At 39.6% G+C, this 12932-nt stretch overlaps 1 protein-coding gene across 5 annotated transcripts in view; it reads right to left on the bottom strand.

Annotated features, from left to right (window-relative positions):
- Positions 1–12402, bottom strand: part of TBC1D5 (TBC1 domain family member 5) — a 317128-nt gene extending 304726 nt beyond the window's left edge. Inside the window, exon 1 of one of the 5 annotated variants that reach the window (XM_040072842.2) lies at positions 12313–12402. The gene's annotated coding sequence lies outside the window, so the exon portion shown is untranslated. Of the gene's footprint in view, positions 1–11956; positions 12033–12312 lie in introns of those variants that run through there. The other 4 variants (XM_040072823.2, XM_058421817.1, XM_058421820.1 and 1 more) reach the window with 4 other exon arrangements.
- Positions 12403–12932: the final 530 nt, after the last annotated feature.

Below are 12932 nucleotides of genomic sequence, written 5' to 3'. Positions count from 1 at the left end.
TCTATTCCAACCTAGTAGTACAGCATTGTACTACTCTAGTACAGTATTGGGGCTTATTTGCTTCTACTTGGTGACAGACATTTAGATTTCCTGCCGAATGTCATTTGGTGGGAACACAACATGCACAATGGGGAAGACACTGAGGACCCTCTCATGGCTGCCAACGACTTGTCCTATTTCTGCAGAAAGCCATTTCAAATTAAGGTTCAAATGGGCAGAGGGAAACAAAAATTCAGCTTTAATCTTGCCTTATCATTGTCATTCCCTCTCAACCTAGAGCCATTCCACCATCAAGATGCAGCTTCATCACTACTAAGGGGCAGATAACTCAGTGTGAGATCTTTCCAATTTGAGAGGTCACAAAGCAATTCTCCTCAAGAGACCCAGGTCAGCTTAGGAAAAAGGGTCTTTGCGGGTTTATTTGTTTAGATTTTTTCTTTTATCACAGTATTAATAAAATAACTAGTCTTTAAAGGAATGTTGTAATTTATACATGGCCACAGATGTAGTAATGCCTAGCACAGTTTGGGGCAGTCAGATGATCTGTGACCAGCTGTCATAGACAACAGAGGTTACAGTAGGATGTTGAATTTCAAGCTCTTGCTCTAAGACAGTCCAGTTCAAAAAACACTGAAGATGGATGGCACAGCTAGAGCTCTGAAAGGAAGATACAAAAGCAAATGTCCAGGATGGAAGAGAAACCTTCTCTCACTTATGAAAGATGACAAATAGCACTTAGAATTTTTTTCATTTGTTTACCTGTACAGGCAATTAGAACTTGGGTTTCGTCTTCACTGTCATCTTTTACTTCGAGTCACGTATCACAACGGTGTCAGGGACTTTGAGAGGAATTTATAGTTTCTGAGGCCTCAGCCTCAGGAATAGGCGGATGCCACATGAAAGTAAAAATACTTTGAAACATTCTGTTAATGAAATTACAGACATGTATCTCAAGTTACAGAAAAGAGGTTAGTATATCAAGGGGGACTACAGTCACAGTACCCAGTGGAAAGTCACAGTATCCAGTGGATGCTACAGACATTGCTATGAATCATGACAAACCCATTACTAGGCACTAAAACAAAATTCTGGAATTGATACTGGTTTCAGTTCCTTCAAAACTAAGCAAAATGAACAAGAATAAAATTGGCATGGCCATAACATTTCACCAAGCAAAATTCTTAACTGTAGACATAAATTAGTCTCAAGTGAAATGTCAGTTAATTTACTGCTGTCAGTTCGGGATACATTGCAATGATGAAATCATTGCAAAAAGTAACTCAGGACTTTGAAAGATAAATTCTTTCACATTGAAAAAATGAAACTGCTACCCAACCTTCACTTACTCTGAAGCTAAACTGAAAAATAATTATGAGAGTTGTCTGGTCAGGGCAAGTAAAAAATATTAGCTGAAATACCATATTAGCAATGTGGAGACCTGCTGGCAACATGAGTTGGTTTTTTTTTTGGTTTTTTTTTTTTTTTTAGATGAAATAGTGTAGATGGTATACTGAGCACAACAGAAAGAGTGTCAGCTTAATGTAATGTACTGCTACAGATGTATTTCTTTCTAAAGTAAATTGAACATTTGAGAAAAATGAGAAAACCTTGACCACTTTTTCCTCTCTGTATCAAATACATCTCTGTCATCATTTTTACCACTCAGATTCAAAACAAGCTCCTCTTCAACTTCCAATATATTCAGATGTCATCTGAAACTTTGTCGTTGTTCTTGTTGTTTTGTGCAAGGCTATACAGATAAGACTCAACCTGCCTACACACCAAAAATTTTTATTTACCCACTTACTCATGAGATTCAACTTGCGTCCCAGTCAATCCATGCAGTACGCAGTTTCTAAAATGCTCATCTCACCAGCTGCCAAAGTTTTCAATAACTGTAAGGACAGTCCTCTTGAATGATCAAGTTTCTCATCAGCAATTTTACATTATTCTTCGTGTTTGCATCTTTATCATTGCATACCATTATACAATAATGCAAAACAACATGAGTAAAAACCCCTGTAGAAGCCTGTCTTCCACTACTACTACAGATACAGTGAGCTAATACAATCTACTCCAATACCTAATGCTGTATCTTTACTTGTAGTGTATTTGTTCTTCCTTGCCTTTCTTTTCTAGTGAGCAGTTATGTGGTGCTTAGCTGCCTACTGTGGTTAAACCACAACATCACCCTACAATTATTTCTGATGCAGCTTGAAAACACAGAAGCATGTGCTTGACACGCACAAAAATCAGGTAAACAAAATGTTGAGACATACTCTATTAAAAAGAAACCCAAAAACAAATGAAAACAAAAAAAAGAGTAATGGCCAGTTCAAGACACACTTTCTGTGTCGCTGGGTTTGATTTTATTCCCTATTTTCAGAAGGTGGAATTTTAAAAGAATGCTAGCTTCTTTCATGCTTAGGAAAGTCCACAGCTGCAAGCATTAGGAAAAAAAAAAACCGCAAAAAACCCCACACTATTAGACTATTCAATGTCTGTTAATCAGCTTTATACTGAAGGTTTTCCTCTTAAACCCACTGGTTTAAGTCCTTGTCATCCACTTTCTATCCACGCATTGGTCTCTCTTGAGCTCATATGGCTTGATGTAGGCTGATCCATTACTTCTGGAAGAGGACAGTATGAGACTGAAGCTTTTGAGCATAAGAGAAAATGAAAGATTACCCCAAACATCACTGAAAGCTAATTCAAAACACTGAGAAAAGACTGACTATCTTTACTAGGAGATATCTAATATGCTTAGGAACTAAATGATAATTAACAGCAGCTCTACAAGACTAAGCTCTCCAGTCAACATACAAAAATTATAGCATGAGTCTAGCAACACACTTTTATCCCAATCTTGGTAAGCTCTTACAAGTAGTAAAATGATGTCCACTCAGCCCATATTTGCCCTCAGATAAAATTACTCACCGTGGAAATTATAACCATGACTGATTGTACACTATTATTGTAAATAAATTAATGTAAAAATCTAGTCTCCCCCAAAAGCAATGAAACAGCAACAGTTCTAACTCTCTAACTCCTGGCATATGTCAGTTTTGAATACTTGAATATTGACTTAAAGGGAGAACTACGTATTTTTCATCTAATAGACAAGAAATTTGACAGTTTATAAAAAAAATCACTGAAGATCAGAACAAAAATGTTTAATGTAATAAAAAAAAACAAGTTAGGACTTTCTCCAATCACTGAGGCTTCAGAGTGCACAGTTAAGTAACATAGCATCTCAGCAGGATTTGCAACAGCTGACAGTGCCACTTGGTCATCCTGTATGTGTACCTCAATCCATTCCAGATATGCAAAATGTCAAAGTGGAGCTCTAGGTCCAGTGACAGTAGCTGCTACTGTTCTGTGCTCCTCCCCACTCAGGTTTTGTTGTTGTTGTGTTTGTTTGTTTGTTTTGGGTTTTTTGTTTGTGTATTTTGGGTTTTTGTTTGTTTGGGTTGTTTTGTTTTTGGTTTTGGTGTTTTGTTTTTTTTTTCCTCCTCCCCACCTTGTAATAAACTGATTCTGAATTTGTGGGTAAAGACAGCATGGCTGCACCAAACAGATGTCCAACATAATCATCTATAGCTATTAAGAATTAACATGAACTTATATCTGTCCAATATGTGCTTCATTTCTTCCCAGGTACTTAATTCCCCACACTTCACCCCAAAGAATGTACTTAAGGCTCAAGATTAAAATTATAAGAGACAAAAGATTGAGCAGCTTTTCCATCTCTGCAAAATTTTTACCACAAATCTATGTTTGTGAAAAAATTTTTAGTTTGAAAAGAGAACTGCCTGAAACAAACTTACTTACAGTAATACACCAAGTACCAATTAAAAAAATTTGAATAAAATTTCAAAGGGCATTTCATGATGATGTGTTTCTCCAGAAAACTGTGAAGTAAACTCACAAACAAAAGGTGAAATTTACCCTCATTCATAAAATGTCCTCATTTAATTCTCACTGGCTGCTACCTTTGAAAAGTACACTCAAAAAAAAAAAAAAAAAACAAACACAAGTCTTGACTATAATGCACACACTTCAACAATCTAAAATTATAGGGTTTTTATTCCTTTGATTTTTCAAGGCACCAACTTCCGACAATGCATTAAATGTGTTTCATGCACAATGCACATACACCACTCATATTTGGAAGAAACCCTTCCACTGACTGGGACATGAATTTCCTCTTACTAGAGGAAGTCAGCAACTTCCTGCCTGTTACACTTCTGCTTGCACTCACTTTTTTCTTCCACCTAGCCACAAGAATTAAACTTAAAGATATCCAGATTTTTGCATACTTGAAAATAAAGGAATATCTTCAAAATTATCTGCTACATATTTCCATGAAGCAGTAAAACTTGCAGAAACAACCAGTGTGTTTTACATACAGATGTCAATCTACAGTGAAAATATACAGCTCAAAGGAGCTTAAATCTTTGTACCATTAGCCTAGGCAGCTCAACACATTGTACACAAAGGTTATGGGGTATAATGAACTTTTAAAGGTATTGGCACAAGCAGCACCAGGTTTAGTCTGAAAAAAACCACATCAAACTATATAGATATGTATAAGAATTGCCCAGTTACACATTTGAATTTATTAACTTCTCCCCAAAATATGTGTATTTATTAGCATCATAGGATTAAGTGTAAGTGATGTGAATTCAAAGTAAGTCAGGCCCAAAGGAGGAGAAACACTATGCTACAGTCTAACTGAAAAACAAGCAAGGCTCCCACATTATTTTTTTTAAATTATGTGGTGCCAACAAAAGTAACAGGCTGTATATGCTGCAGGTACCTAAGTCACTGTTCTGAAAGCATAGGTAAGTTTTATAGGAAGCAGAGCATACAAAACAAACATGAGCATCAATAGAGAGCCACTCATCTCACCAGAGAAATTAATAACGTCAGTATCATTCTCAGCACAATCATCAAGTAGCTTATCAGATATACGTTAAGTATACTAAATTTTTACTTGCATTTGTCCCATAAGTATTAGATCTATTCTCCTTGTATCACAGACTCCCAGAACTGGACTGGGTCGGAAGGCATCTTAAAGCTCATTTAGTTCCAATCCCTCCTGCCCTGAGCAATGTACACCTTTCACCAGACCAGGCTGCTCAGGGCCCCACTCAGCCTGATGTGGAACACGTCCATGAAGGGAACATCCACAACTTCTCTAGGCAATCTGCTCCAGTGTCTCACCACCCTCATAGCAGAGAACTTCTTCCTCATACCTAATCTGAAGCTACCCTATTGCTGTCTGAAGCCATCACCCCTTGTCCCACTCAATTCCTTGTAAAAAAAATCCCTCTCCAGCTTTCTTGTAGGCCCCCTTTGGGTCCTGGAAAGCTGCTCTAAGGCCTCCCTGGTGTGTTCTCCTCTCCAGGCAGAACAGCCCAACTCTCTAAGCCTGTCTTCACAGGAGAGGTGCTCCAGCTCTCTGCATCATCTTCATGGTCCTCTTCTGAACTTGCTGAGGTCAGAGTTGTGTCTTGCTCAGAGTAGATATAGCAGGTTCTCTATTACATCTACTCTTTCACTCTACTTATCAAACTTTTTTTACATTGCTTACTATTTGACATATTTAAATTATTTTTCATTTCTCCCATTTAACCAATGCATTTAAAACTTAAGATTTATTCAATATTTTACAATGCACTCCTGTATTAGCAGCGATGAGAAGTATAAAAGCTGGGTTTACTGAATCTTTTCCTTTGAGTTGTTGTTTGGCCTTGAGTAAGACACTTTCCTCTCACTGAAAATTATTAATGCTATTTTCATTTATAGATGAAAGGGTCTACAGACCTGGTAAACATTAACCATAAAGGTAAAGTTTAGTTAATAACAAGATACAAGAAATCAAAGTATCAATTTGACACTGAATCCTCTTATACAGTTTTATACTGCAAGCAAGCATGCTGATATAAGCATGATAATGAAAAAAACATGAAACATACCATCTGAGGCTTGAAAGTCTCTAGATTCAAAAGAGGTCCAACTTACATGGGAAAGGTCAGTGGGAACACTGACAAAACTTTTAAAGCAGAGATGATAAAGAAACTAGTAACTTAAACAGAATAATATTAATTTTGAAAGAGAATCTGTTGGGGAAGATCTGAAAATACAACTACAGTTTTCAACACTGCAACTTGTCAGACTTCAATCAGTAAAACACAGGCAGACCTTTCACCAGATATAAAATGTTGCATTACTCCAAACAATGACAGGTAGTAAAAAAAGAGGGTTGAGGAAAGAATGCGCTTATCCACAGAATATTGGATGTAGGAGCCACTGGTCACATCCACCACTGCTAATGGAAAATATCAGAACCCAGTATACAACTATCCTTATCAACACTATGTGAAATAAATGAAGCTAGAAAGTATAACCAAATGGCCAGCATGCTGGCAAATCAAACTGCTTGTTGACACATCTAAAGCATAGCAGATAAGAAATGATTATCAGTGTTGCTCAAGTAATGACTGAGCATTAAGCTACTCTTTAAGAATTGAGGAAAGAGTGCTGAGCATGACACCGGGAAGGTAAATTATAAACACAACATTGTAAAATTTGTAAAATAACTACATATTGCCATGGATAATGAAAACATCCACCTATATAAAATTAATTATTGACAAGAAAAATATTATGACTTACAAAACTCAGGGTCAACATTGTAAACTGACAAGAATTTGAGGAGCTCTATGGTATGGCATTTAATCCACAATTCAGAAGTTATTTGTAACTTCATTTAAAATATCTGCTGTTAGCCACTAAGTCAGAACAATGGCCTGGATAACAATTCATCTGATAGCAGGTACAATTCTTACACTAACATAGTGAAGACTAAATGCCAAAAAATTTATTTCTACAGTTACAGAAATATTCTTTAAAACTTTCAAAAATTTCCATCCCTTCCATAAATTCAAGTCTATTCTCCATGTGCATCACGCAACTATACTTCTTCCCAACAAGAAAAAGAAAAGACCAACGGCCCACTTGTGTAAAACCCAGAGACTACACGAAAATTACATTAATTATGAAGTACGCACAATCCAGATATTTCAAGAAATATCATTCAGACATTCATTACCTGGTAATTCACAACCAAAGGATCCTGACTGGATACTGGTCTAAGGGTTAAATACAAAGCTCACTCAGAAGGTGGTGATAGTAGAGGTCTGTTACAGACCATCAGCTCAAACTACAGAACAGCAGGAATTTTTTTTTTGGTAAGCCCTATTTTTAATGTGCTGAAAGAAAAAGGTCAAACTGAAGTCTTTAAGACTGAAACCCAGTATCTCAGGATCTTAAGCTATCACAGTAAAAGCATTAATTTTTAAAAAATTATTAGCAACAGTTTTCTAAAAGCACTCACCACAACCAAAGAAATTATCATATACTCCATTATAATAGCTACAATGAGTAAATCACTGGAGTAGACACTGGGCTTAGCCTAAGAATTACTGATCATGATCAAATTACGCAGCCAGAGAGAGATTACTAAGTTTTATATAAACATACAACATACAGTGATGCTCATATTCCTGAGTTTTCAGACTTTCAGAAGCTAAAAAGCATTCTGAACAAAATTAATTGGAAGGAAAAACATGAAAACAGAAACTTCCCTGACAACTTTTATCTTTGGAGAGGCAATTCTACAGCTAGCAAAAGGACGAAATTTGTACAGTTTTGGCTACAGCTCAGCCTAGTTTCTCAAAACCTGGGTTTTTTTAAAAAGAGTAAGTTATAAAAATAAGCAGAATCAACAACTTAGAACAGGGGAGGCTGGATCACCATCAATATAAACTACTGTTGCAGAGTGTAGAAAGTGAGAGACACAAAACACCCACCCATGACACCACTAAGGGTGTTGGTAACAGAGGCCCACAACTAGACAGAAGAGGCACAAGTGTTAAAAATTGTACGGACAGATCAAAAATAGTCAATAAATACTTTCATTCTATAGTTGGAAAGATTCAAAATGGTATAACTGTATCACATTATATTGATTTTTCCTCCCAACTCATTTGTTAAGCAGATGTTCCAGATCAGATGTTAAAAAACATTGCGAGAAAAAACATTTTAAATCAGCATACTTGTTAAACTTATCTCAGAGTCCAAAGTAGTCAGGCCAGCAAATCTTTGATCTGCTGATGCTCTTTTAAAACTATGTATTTTAAAATCTGTATGTGTCTTTAAATGCTAGTGACTGCCACCATGCAGAGGAATGAAAACACAGTGTCAAAGGGACGAATCAAGTTTAAGGCAGTCTGCTATGATAGAAAATTCAGATGAGATAACAAGAACGAAGGAAAGACAGATGCATTCAAATGTATTCAAACAATAATTGCATGCCTTATTTTTAAATAGTGGCAAAGATGAATCACTGAAACAAGTCATCCAGAAAAGTAAATAGTAGATTCTCATATCTTGATACACTTAAAAAAAAAATTTAAAAAAAAGCTTAGCCCACCAGAAGTTCAGAAATCAAACCCATTGAGACAAAAAAACTGATGCTGCAATACATTTAAGGTGAAATGCTCATGTATTAAGATGCAGTAGTTAAAGCAAGTCAGCTTCACAAAGCACATGAACTTTTCGCATACACAACTAGATTAGTAACACGGTAGTATTAGTCTTTAATAAACCTAAAATAACGATTTGCCAGCCCATTAACAGGAAAAAAACCTCCTCCAAATTAAATAGTACAGAAGGATAATGTTGGGGGCTTTTAAATAGAATATGGTACTGTCTCACTTCTATTGCATTCAATTCAGTATCAGTAACACCTGATTCTTACTAGTATTTTCAAACTATTTCCAAAGAGGCTTCAGGTCATGTTACGAGTCAGTGCTTTTGGGAAATCTACATCTATCCATTAACAGAGGCAGAGTACCCATTTCTGTTGTGTTTGGCAACCCATCAACTTTTATTCAAGATAAATGCTAAATGTTCAGCGTTCATCTCCAAGGTCCGGATGTAGTTTGACTAACTGCTCCAGCTTGACTCTTGCTGTCACAGTACAAATATGGTCAACTGTTTCTCCTCAAGGACTGTCACACACGGATTCATGTAAGATTCAGACAAACCATGTTTTTTTCTATTCAATGTCATTAAAAAGATCAGGAATTACTAGATTATAATGGGGGACCCCAAACGACATCATTTGGAAGCCCTTTTTGTGAAAGTAGTTGAACACAGAAGTTGCAATATCAGAAAATAATGTCACTTGGGTAAGTGACAAAAACATTCTTAGATAAAACACAGACCACAGTAACAACCTTCCTAAAACCTGGAAATGGTACCAGCTATGCTTTTTGGAAGTCAAAACCGGAGTCCAAGCCTCACTAACATAATAACCAAACAGAGTTAAGCAACTTCTTCTATCACATTTAACTGTCCTCCTCCTCTGAAAGGGCAGATCACCCAAAGATGTGTGTTTTTACAGACAACAGATTGAACTGCTTTGGACACTTTCCTGGGCCAGAAGAAAAACACAAAAGAAGCACAAAAAAACTACAGCTTATTTTCTTCAGAGCAGTGTAGAGCCTAAGTCAAACAGTTTAGATAACACACCACATCTGCACTCAGCAGACATCACTGGCTCCTGATCCAACATGCTCTTACACGTGCTAATCAACAAAGCCTCCAATGGACTAGGAACTGATTATCTTAGAAACTGTCTATCCTCCACAATTCTCAGCAACAGCTGTTGTCAATTACAGCAGCATACCTAACAGTTTAAGATAAAACTCCTAAGGACGGAGCACAAAGTAAACTTTCTAAGACTTCATCAACAGAATTCCTTTCAGGGCAAAGTGTAAACCAGTTCTTTGCACAGCCCTTCCCCAGTGAAAAATGAAGTTGTAACAGCAACAACAACCTGGAGACAGCAAAGATGATCTCTACATTAGCATAAATCATAGGCAGGCAGAGAATGTATAACACATTTTCCCTGAATCACGTTTTTCTTGCGTATCAGTACAAGGCAACAAAATCTAAAAGATTCAAGTGCAAACAAAAGAGAAAAGCACAATGTTCAAGTAAAGCCAACATGGTTATGTAAAGAAGGAAAAATGCGAGAGGAATGTTGTCACTTATGTTTCTCAAAGGTTTTGCCCTTCTCACAGGTGGCAAAGTATTTTCAGAAAACCTCTGAACCAATTTTGTGTAGCAAGTGAGCTTTGCTAATATTGCAGCTTAAACAGAAAAACTGTTTGTGAACGTCAAGTTTCTGGCTTTCCTCAGATTTATGAGAAGGTGAAATTAAGCAAAACATGCAAGAATCTCATCAGTTTAATTAATCACTGAACCAAGCTACCAGTACAAGCCTTACTTAGTCACCTCCCCATTCAAAAAGCTGGAGAACTGCCTCTTGTTTTCATCTCACTGACAAAAGGATGCCATGAGTATCTTTTCAAATGTTCAGTTTTCACAGGCATTTACCATATCTGCAGTACCTAAATTATGAAGGCATCATAAAATCTAAGGGGGGGGGGGGGGGGGGGCGGAAATGCACCACCTTTCCAGCATGCACTTATGCATCTAGCAATCGCTCATGTTCTCATACTTCGCTGTGCACTGAAATTGACCATGTAGGTTCACAGCCCATATAGCTCCAGTTGTTGGATCAATAGCAAAGTTGTCAATTTCAAGTAAGAAAATATACAAAAAAAAGTTTTGAAATTTACCAGTTTATTTGGAATAGGCTCTGTTGACCTGACAACACAGTATTAATTTTAACAACTTCAGCAATCGCTACTATTTATAGGCATCCATATGACTCTTATGGGTACAGCATTTAGGCCAAACATGGGCCACGTGTGTCAGTAAAAAAAAAAAAAGTCTCATAATCACAATTGTGTTAACTCACAATTACAGCTACTACACCAACAAAAAGGAAAAAGGACTGGTTTCAAAAATAGAAATCATTATCACCAATGTAACCAAGGTAATTTTCTTTTTGCCCGATTTTAGATCTTACAGTATTTCAGCCTCTGAGTTGCAAATGCAACAGTGGACGACAATTTAGAGAGAGATGGGATCTAGGACTAATTTAACTAAATATTTAATGAACCTCAAATTCTTAAAAACATTTTCAATAACAACAAATCAGCCCACATATAATTGGAATGTATTTTGGAATCTTTAGCTTCCACAGAGTATTATCAGTAAATAGCTGAATTAATGTGTGACAAGTAACAGAACTGACATATAAAAACTTTAATGAAGTTTCTTTAGTCTGAAAAGAAACTTATGTGGTGCTTTTTAACCAAGTTTCAGAGCTTTGTAAGGGAAGGTAACCAGGGTTACTGAGAGCCAAGTGGAGAATGAGCACTGTGGAGCTGAGTCGCAGAGCTATAAGTGTATTCCTTTCTCCCAAGTGCCATCCCAGTACATTTTGTACATGATTCTTTCACATGTTTACCTCTTTCATGAGTACACCACCAAAGCGATGCTATGCCAGCATGATGGAACAACTGTTTCTTAAAATCAAACCATAAAGCCTCCAGGATGTGTAATACCACAGGGCATGTAGCTAAACTGAACTACTGATGGGTACAGTACATCAATCTCACTGTTTGAAACTCAAACAGCTGAAATGTGTTAACTGCAGCCCATACACAGAAATGCAAACTTGTACACCACTTGAACTGCTGTATCCCAAAGAAAAACGTGTGATGGTTAAACATCTACCACTGATGGCAATGGACAAGCTAGCACAGACTGAGTCAGGTAGGTGAGAACAGGGAGGTAGAGAGGCTCTGGGGCAGGAAAACTGAAGGGAAGGTAAGCTGCTTCTAAAATTTCTTTTTTGAAGGCCTGGAGGGAAAAAAAAATAAAACAACCATGAAGACCTTCAACCTCCCTCTTCAGCCAGCGGAATCACCAACAACAATTAAAAAAAAAAAAAAGCCAACAAACCTACCCAGAGGGGGAAACCTTGTAACAAATCTGCCTCCTCCTCCCTCCCTGCTCTCACCTCCCGGCAGCGAAGCTCTGGCTGCGCAGCTCCCTGCCGGGGAGCACCTGCCCCCGGCACGCCCCGGGCCGCCGCCGCTCCCGGCGGGACCCCGCGGGAGGAGGGCGGGAGAGGCCGAGGAGCGGCGGCGGCGCGGGGCGCGCAGGCCTCGGCGCCCCCCCGGCCCCGCTGCTGCCACTGACGGCGGGGGAAGGGGCTCGGCGGGGCCCGGGGCTCGGGGCGGCGCACTGCGGCTGCGGGGCGGCCGGCGGGGAGGGGGGCAAGCGGGTGAAGGGGAGCAGATGCTCTGGGGCTGGTTTTACCTGCTGCTGCTGCTGCCTGCAGTGGCATGAAGATCTGGCTCAGCCTCTCTCTCTCTCTCTCTCTCTCTCTCTCCCTCCCCGCCTCCCTCCTTCCTCCCCTCCCTCCCTCCCTGCGGATCGGCTCGGCTCGGCGCACAGACCCCTGTGCCGGCCCGACGCCCTGCGAGGGACGCGGGGCAGGGGGAGGCCCGGGGCAGGCAAGGGAAGGGAAGGGGAAGGGCTCCCTGCCCGCCCGCGGAGACGCGCCGTGGCACCGCCCCGCTCCCGCCGCGCAGGCGCCCGAGCCCGCGGCCGCCCGGCGCCTGCTCCTTGTTCCTGCTCCGTGCTCCCGGTGCCCGCTGCCAGCTGCTTGTGCCCGCCGGGGCTGCGGGCCGCCGGTGGGAGGGGAAGGGCGGGCATGGGGCTGCCCTCGTGGCTCGGCCGGCGCCCGCTTCTCGCCGCCCGCGCTGGGTAGCAGCAGAACGGCGGCGGGGTTGTTTGAAATCGGGAGGGTTTGCGTCTCTTCGGGGCCTTTCGGCCTCTTGAGGAAGCCCGATCTGTTTGTATTTACATAAAGAGTGCGTAGAGTGTAGTTATCAGTCACGCGATGCGTCGTGAGGGGTGGGGGGAAGGGGCTTAAA

The sequence above is a fragment of the Hirundo rustica genome, chromosome 1 (genome assembly GCF_015227805.2).
Source record: "Hirundo rustica isolate bHirRus1 chromosome 1, bHirRus1.pri.v3, whole genome shotgun sequence".
Classification (NCBI taxonomy): Eukaryota; Metazoa; Chordata; class Aves; order Passeriformes; family Hirundinidae; genus Hirundo; species Hirundo rustica.
This window is presented reverse-complemented; position numbering and strand designations above follow the sequence as displayed.